The sequence below is a fragment of the Pteropus alecto genome, unplaced genomic scaffold, assembly GCF_000325575.1.
Source record: "Pteropus alecto unplaced genomic scaffold, ASM32557v1 scaffold11, whole genome shotgun sequence".
Classification (NCBI taxonomy): Eukaryota; Metazoa; Chordata; class Mammalia; order Chiroptera; family Pteropodidae; genus Pteropus; species Pteropus alecto.
The window spans coordinates 4,381,110-4,389,490 of NW_006431956.1; the positions used below are offsets into that span (position 1 = coordinate 4,381,110).

Consider the following 8,381-nt stretch of genomic DNA (forward strand, 5'->3'; position numbering starts at 1 on the left):
GGAATAGTCGACCTATCACAACCACACATGCCCACAGAAACAGACTCTGGCAAGGCAGGTCTTTTTAAGACAAGTTCATTACCAGCTAGTGCCAGCAGACCTCTCTTCTTTCACGTACCTCTTCTCCAGGCTCCTACCATTAAACTTTCACTCCAAACTTCTCCTTTTACCGAAAGCGAAGTACTTCTACTTTCCCAGACCTTCCAAAGGAGGAAGTGGAGGTGGTCTTGCCCATGGCCTTGGATATAGTTTGCATTTATTAAATGTTAAGGCAGAAGTATTTAGTATTTCCATACCGGGTGATTAAAATGTTTTTCCCGCCAAAGAAGTTAGTGTTTCTGGTATATTCTCCGCAGTAACAGGAAAACTGAACATCCTTCATGGGCACGGCAGTGGCCTAGGCACTGGAGATAGAGGGGCGTCCAAGACATGATCTGTGCTCTTAGTGAATCTGGCAGCCCGCAGAGGAGACAAGCTGCAGAAACCAGTGTCCGTTCAAGAGAAGAGGTCAGGCGGGCCCGACGAAGGGAATGGAGTGCCCAGCGCATCCGGGAGGCGGAGCTGTGCGCCCGAGGCAGTGCTTAGTTATGCCCGCGGCTGTGAAGGGGAAGGTCACTTGAGGCAGAGCGAACAACCTGAGCAAGGCAAAGCCATGGGAAAATCTGGGCCATCTCTAGAGAAGGGTGACTAACAGCTAGGTTGGAACGGGTGGTGGAAAGTGGGATATAAGGCAGAGAGCGTGAATTTGGGCCACATTATGGAGGACTTTGTTCCACAGACATCGTAGATTTTATTAAAGGGTTAATAGTAGGGGAATGACCTGTGGTTTAGAAAGGTTAATTCAGCAGCATACAGAAAGGGTTAGAGAAGGCAGAGCACAGAAACAGAGCCAGCGTGTACATCGCTGCCCACCTGGACTCGTAGAATGGTTACCTGCCTCAGCCGTGTGAGTGGATAGACGACAGGTGCCTCAGGTGGCATGGGGAGCCAGGCAGAGTCGGTGGTTTTGTTGGGTGTAGTGGTTTTCCTTTGCTGTACAGCAAATCATCCCCAACTTTGGGGCAGAAAACAGCTACCACGTCATCATGGAATCTGCGGGTCAGGAATTTGAACAGAGTGCAGTGAGGAGGGCTTGTCTCTGCACCATGGGGTCTGGGCCTCATCTAGACAGACTGAAATGGCTGGGGCAGCTCAAGGCCGGGGACTGGAATCAGCCTCTTCATTCACATGTCCGTGTCAAAGATAAACAGTGCCAGTTAAAGAGGTCAGGACAGATTTTAATCAATAATACACCGTTGCAATAGGGAGAGAGTCCAGCGTGAACTGAAGTCAGCTCTCATTTGTACAGAGGCGAGTGGGTCGTTTAAAGGGAGAAGGAGGGAACAAGGAGCCACTCACAGAGTCAGAGAAGGAGGAGGGAAGGTTGGGTCCACAGGAAGCCCATCTGGTTTGCTACCTGGAGCTCATGGAAGTTAGACTCCTCACCTTGACAGAGACCCTGCCTTCAGGCGTTGCCTAGAATGAAAGGTGAACTCTCTGGCAGCCTTATGTTTCGCCAGGCAGGTGCTTTGAGTGGGGCAGGATCCTCCTAGGGATGGGGCTATTAGAAACTGTGTTAGCGTTTGCTCAAGTCCTCACAGGCCAGGGGAATGCCTGCTGGAGAAAGGGCTCAGAGCGTGGCGAGAGTTTGCTCCAGGAGGGGGAGCGGGAGGGGATTACCAGAATCCGGGCTCAGCTGGACCTGGCGACTGGAGCATATGCTCCCCTCCCCCCACCGCAAGCAGCATGGCCGCTGGGTGTCCACAGACAGTCCTGAAGAGGGGGCCTTCTGCTAGGACCAGGTGGGAACGGCAGGGTTCTCCGACCCAGCCTCCAAGGGCACCCAGTGCCCCTCCTTCCACATTCTGCTGGTTACAAGAGAGTCGTCAAGGCCAGGCCAGATCCAGGGGAGAGAACGGGGCTCCCACTCCCGAAGGGGTGGTGGCCGGCCACGTCTCAGAGGAGCATGTGGGATGCGGGGGGGTGACTATTGCAGCCAACTTTGGGAAACAGGGTCTGCCATGGCAGAGGTTGGCAGTTGGCAGCAGCAAAGATGAGCAATTCCGTTTTGCACGGGCTGAGTTGGAGGTGCCCGTAGGACTTCGGAGGTAAAAGGGCATAGTAACCGCAAATAGAGGAATCGTGTTCCCGTCTAGCGGCACTGAAGAATTTCCAGGAAGAGTGTGCGCTGAGAAGAAGGTCGAGGATAAACCCAGCTCCTTCAGGCAGCCCTACGCCAAGGGCAGGAGGAAGAGCCCGAGACAGGGCAGTGCACTTGAGGACATAGTCCTGGACGCCGAACGGAGGGAGAGTCGGGAAAAGGAGTGGTAACGTGTGATTTAAAGTGGTTTCTGTGGCTGGCGGAGGCAGAAGCCAGACGGCGACAGCTTAAGGCGTGAGGAGACAATGGAAAAGCGGAAGCGGCGAGAAGTGGCCCGTGGAGCATTTCGACTCCGATGAACAGACCCGGCGACTGAAAGAGAAGATTTGGATGTCTGTGTATGTTTAAAGGAAGAAACAGCATTTCTTTTCCAGAGCGAGGCAGTTATTCTTCATGATCTTTGGAGAGGACAGGAAAAATCTCTTTTCAAATTTTCTCCCTCCCAATTAAAAAAAAAAACAAACGAATTTACGTTTGTTCTGGCATTTAATAGTTTAAGAAGAAATGTCTTACAGGTTACAATATTCAAACATTTTAAGAGTCACCTGAGAAAAAAAAAAAAACAGACAATTGATGTGTAATTCAGAAATGTAGGAACTGACTCTAGGACGTCTGCCTGCCCCGGTCCCCAAATTCAAGTTCCACCATTTTCACAAGCTGCTGTTGAGTCAGTGCACTGGAGGGCATGAAGTGAAATCGTGTGTCTCTCAGGGGATGGCGGGGGAGGCAGCTGTCCCCTCGAGGGACCTCTTCAGCAGAGGAAGGAAGACTTTCGTGAGAAACATGGCCTCCTTTATGGAAGTTAATCAACCTCTTGGGGCCTTGAGAGAAGACTGACCCACATGCCCCGGACCTAGAAGAAATGAGGCCATGGACACGTGAGACAGCCCCTCAGAGAGAATTAACGTCCTCTGCCTTTCCTTTTCAATGCCTTTCCTAGCTTTCTTGTAAGGAGCTAAGCTATACTGGCAAGGAAATGTTAAAATGTAGGTTTCTACAGTCAAATGAGCGTGTTCTCTGCTGATTGGCCAGCAGTAGGAGGAAAGGCAAATCAAAGATGGACAAAAACCCAAGAAAGATTTCTTTCCCCAGCAGCCTCCTAGTTTCTGAACTCATGTTGTAAAATGTAGCCCATAGAAATATTTAACCCCTAGAAAAGTAGGGAAAAGTAAGCAATAAAATTCTCTAACGTGACTAAACTTTGTCAAAACTTTCTCAAGGTTAAAAATGTAACTCTCAAATGCGGAACACATGTGTGCCAGATTTAGTTAACAGAAAGGAAACCTTATAGATGGTGATTGATGCAGACTTCAAGAACATTTGAGGAACTGAGTATTATAGGCATTTAGGAAAGAATATGACAATAAAATTTCTCGATTTTATATGTATATAACTGGTTAATGTCCTAGTAAGTAATAAAACCATAACCTTTAAGGTACTCTTTTTCAACTGGACATAAGTCTGTAAGCTAGCCTGTAACTTTACTCAAATGCTAAATAGTAAAATCAGACACAGGTACATTCTAGAGAGTCAAATAATCTTTGGACAGGCCTGTTAAACAGTGACCCACTATGACAACATAAGGACCTGCCATCCTACCTTCCACCTGTCTTATCTGTAGTTTCAGGTCATTTTTCTTACCACCACAGAAAGTTCAAGTTTTTTGTTTCCTTCAGCTTTTTTAAAAGTTTAAAGAAATTTGGACATGGTTCCATAGTGGAGCGGTTAGCATGTCTGCTTTACACACAGAAGGTCCTGGGTTCACGCCCCAGTGGAGCTACGGTCCATGGTCTACGGCCATGCCACCCTGAACAAGCCCGATGTCTGATCTCAGAAGCTAAGCAGGGTCGGGCCTGGTTAGTACTTGGATGGGAGACCACCTAGGAAGACAAGTGCTGTAGGCATAGATGGATGGATGGATGGATGGATGGATGGATGGATGGACGGACGGACGGACGGACGGATGGATGGAATACAACTGTCAGTTTCCTTGATTGGAATGGGAGTGGTGACCATAACAGAGCTAGGCTCTTGCAGGAGCGTCTTGTAGATACCCCATCCTCCTTGTGCACCCTAATTTCAGGCCGAGGCATCTTGAAGTGATGAATGTTCATTCAGCCTCATAACTGAGCGAATATCCGTCGGCATGTGGGACCGATATCGTACTTTGTAGCATCTCTGAATCTGCACGTTCACTTTGCTTTGCACTTCTCAATTAAAGAGGAGGGGCACAGCCTGCGTTTCGGATGCTGCCCAGTGCACTCCACCCCTCCCAGCGTGTGTGTCGGGAGGCCGGGCCTCATGGTTGGCATCAGTCTTAATTTCCTATTCTGTCATGGAATTAGCATGCCAGTAGATGCAAAATGATGCGGCCACTTGTCATCGTCTCCTCTAGCTATTTTTTTTTTTTTTGTATTGTTGGTCTGTTGACTTCCTTGACAGAAGGAGTTAATGCTGCCGTCAGTCATTTTGTGGGACACTTGGCCTATTCTCTCATCAGAGGGGAAGAGTTTGGTATTTGTAAATCAGTTAACATGCGGATTCCAGCGGACCACACCCAGGATGGGCGCTTAGTCCTGAGAGGCCTGACAGGCAGCGTTGTATTTACCTCCAGATACCTCTGTCCTCCCCAGGGGTACTCTGAAATCCAAACCTGCATCAGGTAGAACTTACAGCAGTATTTAAAGTAACTGTGTGCCATGCAGACTAGGAATCTGGAGCGGGAAAGACCAACGTCTATAATGCATATCCCAGCTTTATAATTTTGGGAAGTCCCTACCTTAAGGTCATCAAATTGGGCACCACAGTGAAGCTGTTCCAATACATCAAGCAAACTTTTAAACGCACCAATACTAATAATAATCTGCATTTATAAAAACAATCGAGCAATTTCGAATTTACCAGGGGACAGCTCTTTTACGTGCATATCCAGGCCCTTTTTTTTCCAACTGAATTAGCGAGTCTATTCAGTTAACGTGGACCAGACTGTCAATGTGATCACTTATTTCTTGATCTCTGTTTTACAGCTAGAACCCCCCAGGGTGGCTGATTAATAAGGTCACCTGTGTTATAATTATGATAGCCTCAGACTGTATCTCTACCACTCTGACTAAATTAACTCTTCGGAGGTTGAGTCAGTATTTTCCATCATTGTCATGGGCAATTAGTAGCCACTTACAATTGGTTACAGTTCATTTCTGCTAATGGTATTAGGCGAGATCCTATCGGCCACATGATGTTCCACGTGAGTTCTCATGTCCAAATGGTGGGTTGGAAGCCATTCCGCTTTTCAGGCCAGTTTGGAACACTGTGTTTCATAGATTCCAATGCTTTATTTGCACTTATGGTTATGAAAACGTGTCTTTATGGCAAATTAACTTGCTGGAGAGACCTAGCTTCCTGACTGAATTAAATTGAGAGCAGTAACTTTATTCTAAGTACATAACAATGACAAGAACTGCGAGTCATTTTAGAAATTTGAGAATCTGGGTTATTTTTCTAACATGCCATCATTTGGGGGAAAAAAGCATGTGAGAATCAGCTGTCTTTTATCCAGATTCTAGTTACTAAGCCCTGCCGTCCATTTATGGGCAAAGAGATGCATTGTTTTTTGTTTTTTGTTTTTTGTTTTTAAATCACCTTGTCTGCCTCTTCCTCATTCTTATTATAATGAATTTGGGAATGTTTAGTAGATCAGGTGACTTGAAATGGTTGAATGTTTTCCAACCTTCTAATACTGAAGTGGTTGACAGTAAAGCTTCCATAGCAACCAGCCTTTTCCTGAAAACATTTTCTCTGCAAGGGAAACAAGCAAAAGGAAAGCAAGAGCCATGTCTCTATGTTAAATACATTTGCTGATTTGTTCTTAAAGGTAAAAAAAGAGAGAGCATTTCAAGCACTGTGGGAAGGGACCGCCTGCAATGTGACCGTGCCAGACTGTCTATCATTTGGTTTCCGAATCTTCCCAAGGAAAATATGTCCCTGGCAGATAAACCTTTAAACATTAGATAAACATATGTGAGACTTCTTAGCATAAAGTCCTAGAGAGGAGACAATGGCAAGAATTCTAGTGCAAAACCTTGTAAGAGGCATGGCACTTGTTTTAATTGAGTATCATTTTGTACATTAATTAATGTGTCCGTTCACATTTCCCGAAATGGCAAATAATGATGTGTGAAAACAGTATAATTACATTTTGATAATTTCGGTAAAGTCATAACCAGATTCGATGTGCTTTTGATCTGGAAAGTTATTTATTATTCTTATCAATCGTTCATCCCTTCGAATTGTATTTATATTCATTTTCTGTGTTCCCCTTTAATTCTGCACCGCGATCAGCACCAGCCCTGACGCATCGCCCAGTGAGACTTGGTGCAGGGCACTGCCAACCTGGAGTTTCTTCCCGGGCTCATTAGCAAAAGACTTTGAGATTTCTACTGTAAGGGAGCAGCATGCACATGCACGCAGGTGTCCTCACACACGAGCCTTATGAACCAGGGTTTGTGACTTAAAGTGAGATTCCTTGGCTTTGTGTGGCAGTAGCCACTGGTTGCCGCATGATTCCAGAATCTGTCATCGGGATGGAAATGTCCGAGCACCTCCAGAGCTGGGTCTGTGACTGCATGTCGCCCGTGTTTCTGCCCTTCAGTGTGCGCCGTGTTCTCTCTGCTCACTCATGATAGTTTTCACTTACAACCAGGCTGGAGCCCAGAGACGTTTTAATCCGTGACCCGCAGAGAGTCAGGACAGGTGAGGTTTGCCAGAGTGATGGAAACCTCTGTCTATTGCTCACATTTTAACGGTGACAAGGAGTTGTCACTTGGAAATAACTTCTTAGCTTGGGAAAAGGCCCTCTCGCCTCTCAATTCGAAAGAGTAAGTGGTGGAATTTTTGTTTGGAGACCAGAAAAAGAGTGACAGAGGCGGACATGTGACACTCCCCAATAGGAGAAGTGGGCCTCAGTATTCACCATCATGACAGGAGACACTTTGCAATGAAATTCTTACAAAATAGGATACCAGCACTTAAAATCAGGAAGCAGGTGATGAACCCGCTTTTGAAACTCCCTGATGAAAAAGGATGCATTTATGTTAGCTGATTTTTCAAGAAAAACTATTTTTAAATTTAAAGAACAGTTCCTTGGTATTCACAGTTTGTTTAAACATTTCGCCGTATTTACTGTATTGTCATGAAAGTAGGTTTGCACATCTGCCTCACATTCTTAGGTATTAATAGCCTTTTTTAGGTCCTCCGGCCTCAGCACTGATAATCAGATCTGATTTTGCAGAGACAAATAAGCAACCTCATACTGACCTGCGTTTATTCGAAAGACATTATGTACCAAATGCAGAGGGGATGCATTTACTTCTGGCTCTAAACAGCTAAGGCTTACATAATTTCAGCAAGTAATCTATTAGAACAGCTCTCTTGAGAAGCGCTGTGTTATGAATGGATTCTGCATTCAAAATATCCATTTGTTGCCTCCCTCTCACTAATTACTTGTTCCTTTGTCTTACCTTTAATTCGCGTTGCTTAAGCAGAAGAGAAGGGATCCAGTTGGTTGTTTCCCCTTCACAAATCCTTATGCTTAAGGAGCAGCAACTGTCATGTTGACTGCAGCTCATCTCTGTCCAAGGAAAACGGCATCGCCAAGGAAAAGATGCTCGCTCATCGCTACCTCTCATTACCAAGAAGAGAAAAATCACTAAAAACAAATTAAGTATCTTAAATAAAATGGGAAATAAAGCAGTTAACGATCAAAGAGGTGAAATACTGCCATGTCTCCAGTCTGTTTCATGTGCTCATTGAAGGCAGCCTTGGTTAGATGCCTGGCCAAACTGGGGCTTGGCAAAGCTTTTCCCAGTGGAACCCCCTCAGAAGAATTAGTCCAAAACGATTTAAAAAAATAAAAAATAAAAAAAATAAAAAACAACCCCCGCTGTAGAGCCTACCAATTCTAGGTGTCTTTTGTAAGAGAGAAAGTCAGGCTCTGTGGATCTGCCCTCAGGTGGTTTTCACTCTTAGCCCAGGATGCTGGAGGTGACTTTTACCACCTAATTTAAATAAACTGGAAAGAACGAGAATTTTTATACTTGGCCTTAATCTGAGGAGATCTGAAATAAGTGTCTTACTCACCAAATCCTCTTCCTTCTTCTTGCATTTTTTTTTTTTTTTTTAGTAC

At 45.5% G+C, this 8,381-nt stretch overlaps 1 protein-coding gene and 1 pseudogene across 3 annotated transcripts in view; both read left to right on the forward strand.

The window, feature by feature from the left end:
• LOC112475630 (CUGBP Elav-like family member 2) overlaps positions 1–8,381 on the forward strand; it is a 404,363-nt gene that overhangs the window by 260,873 nt on the left and 135,109 nt on the right. The gene's annotated exons all lie outside the window — the stretch shown is intronic.
• On the forward strand, positions 3,990–4,104 carry LOC112475701 (annotated as a pseudogene).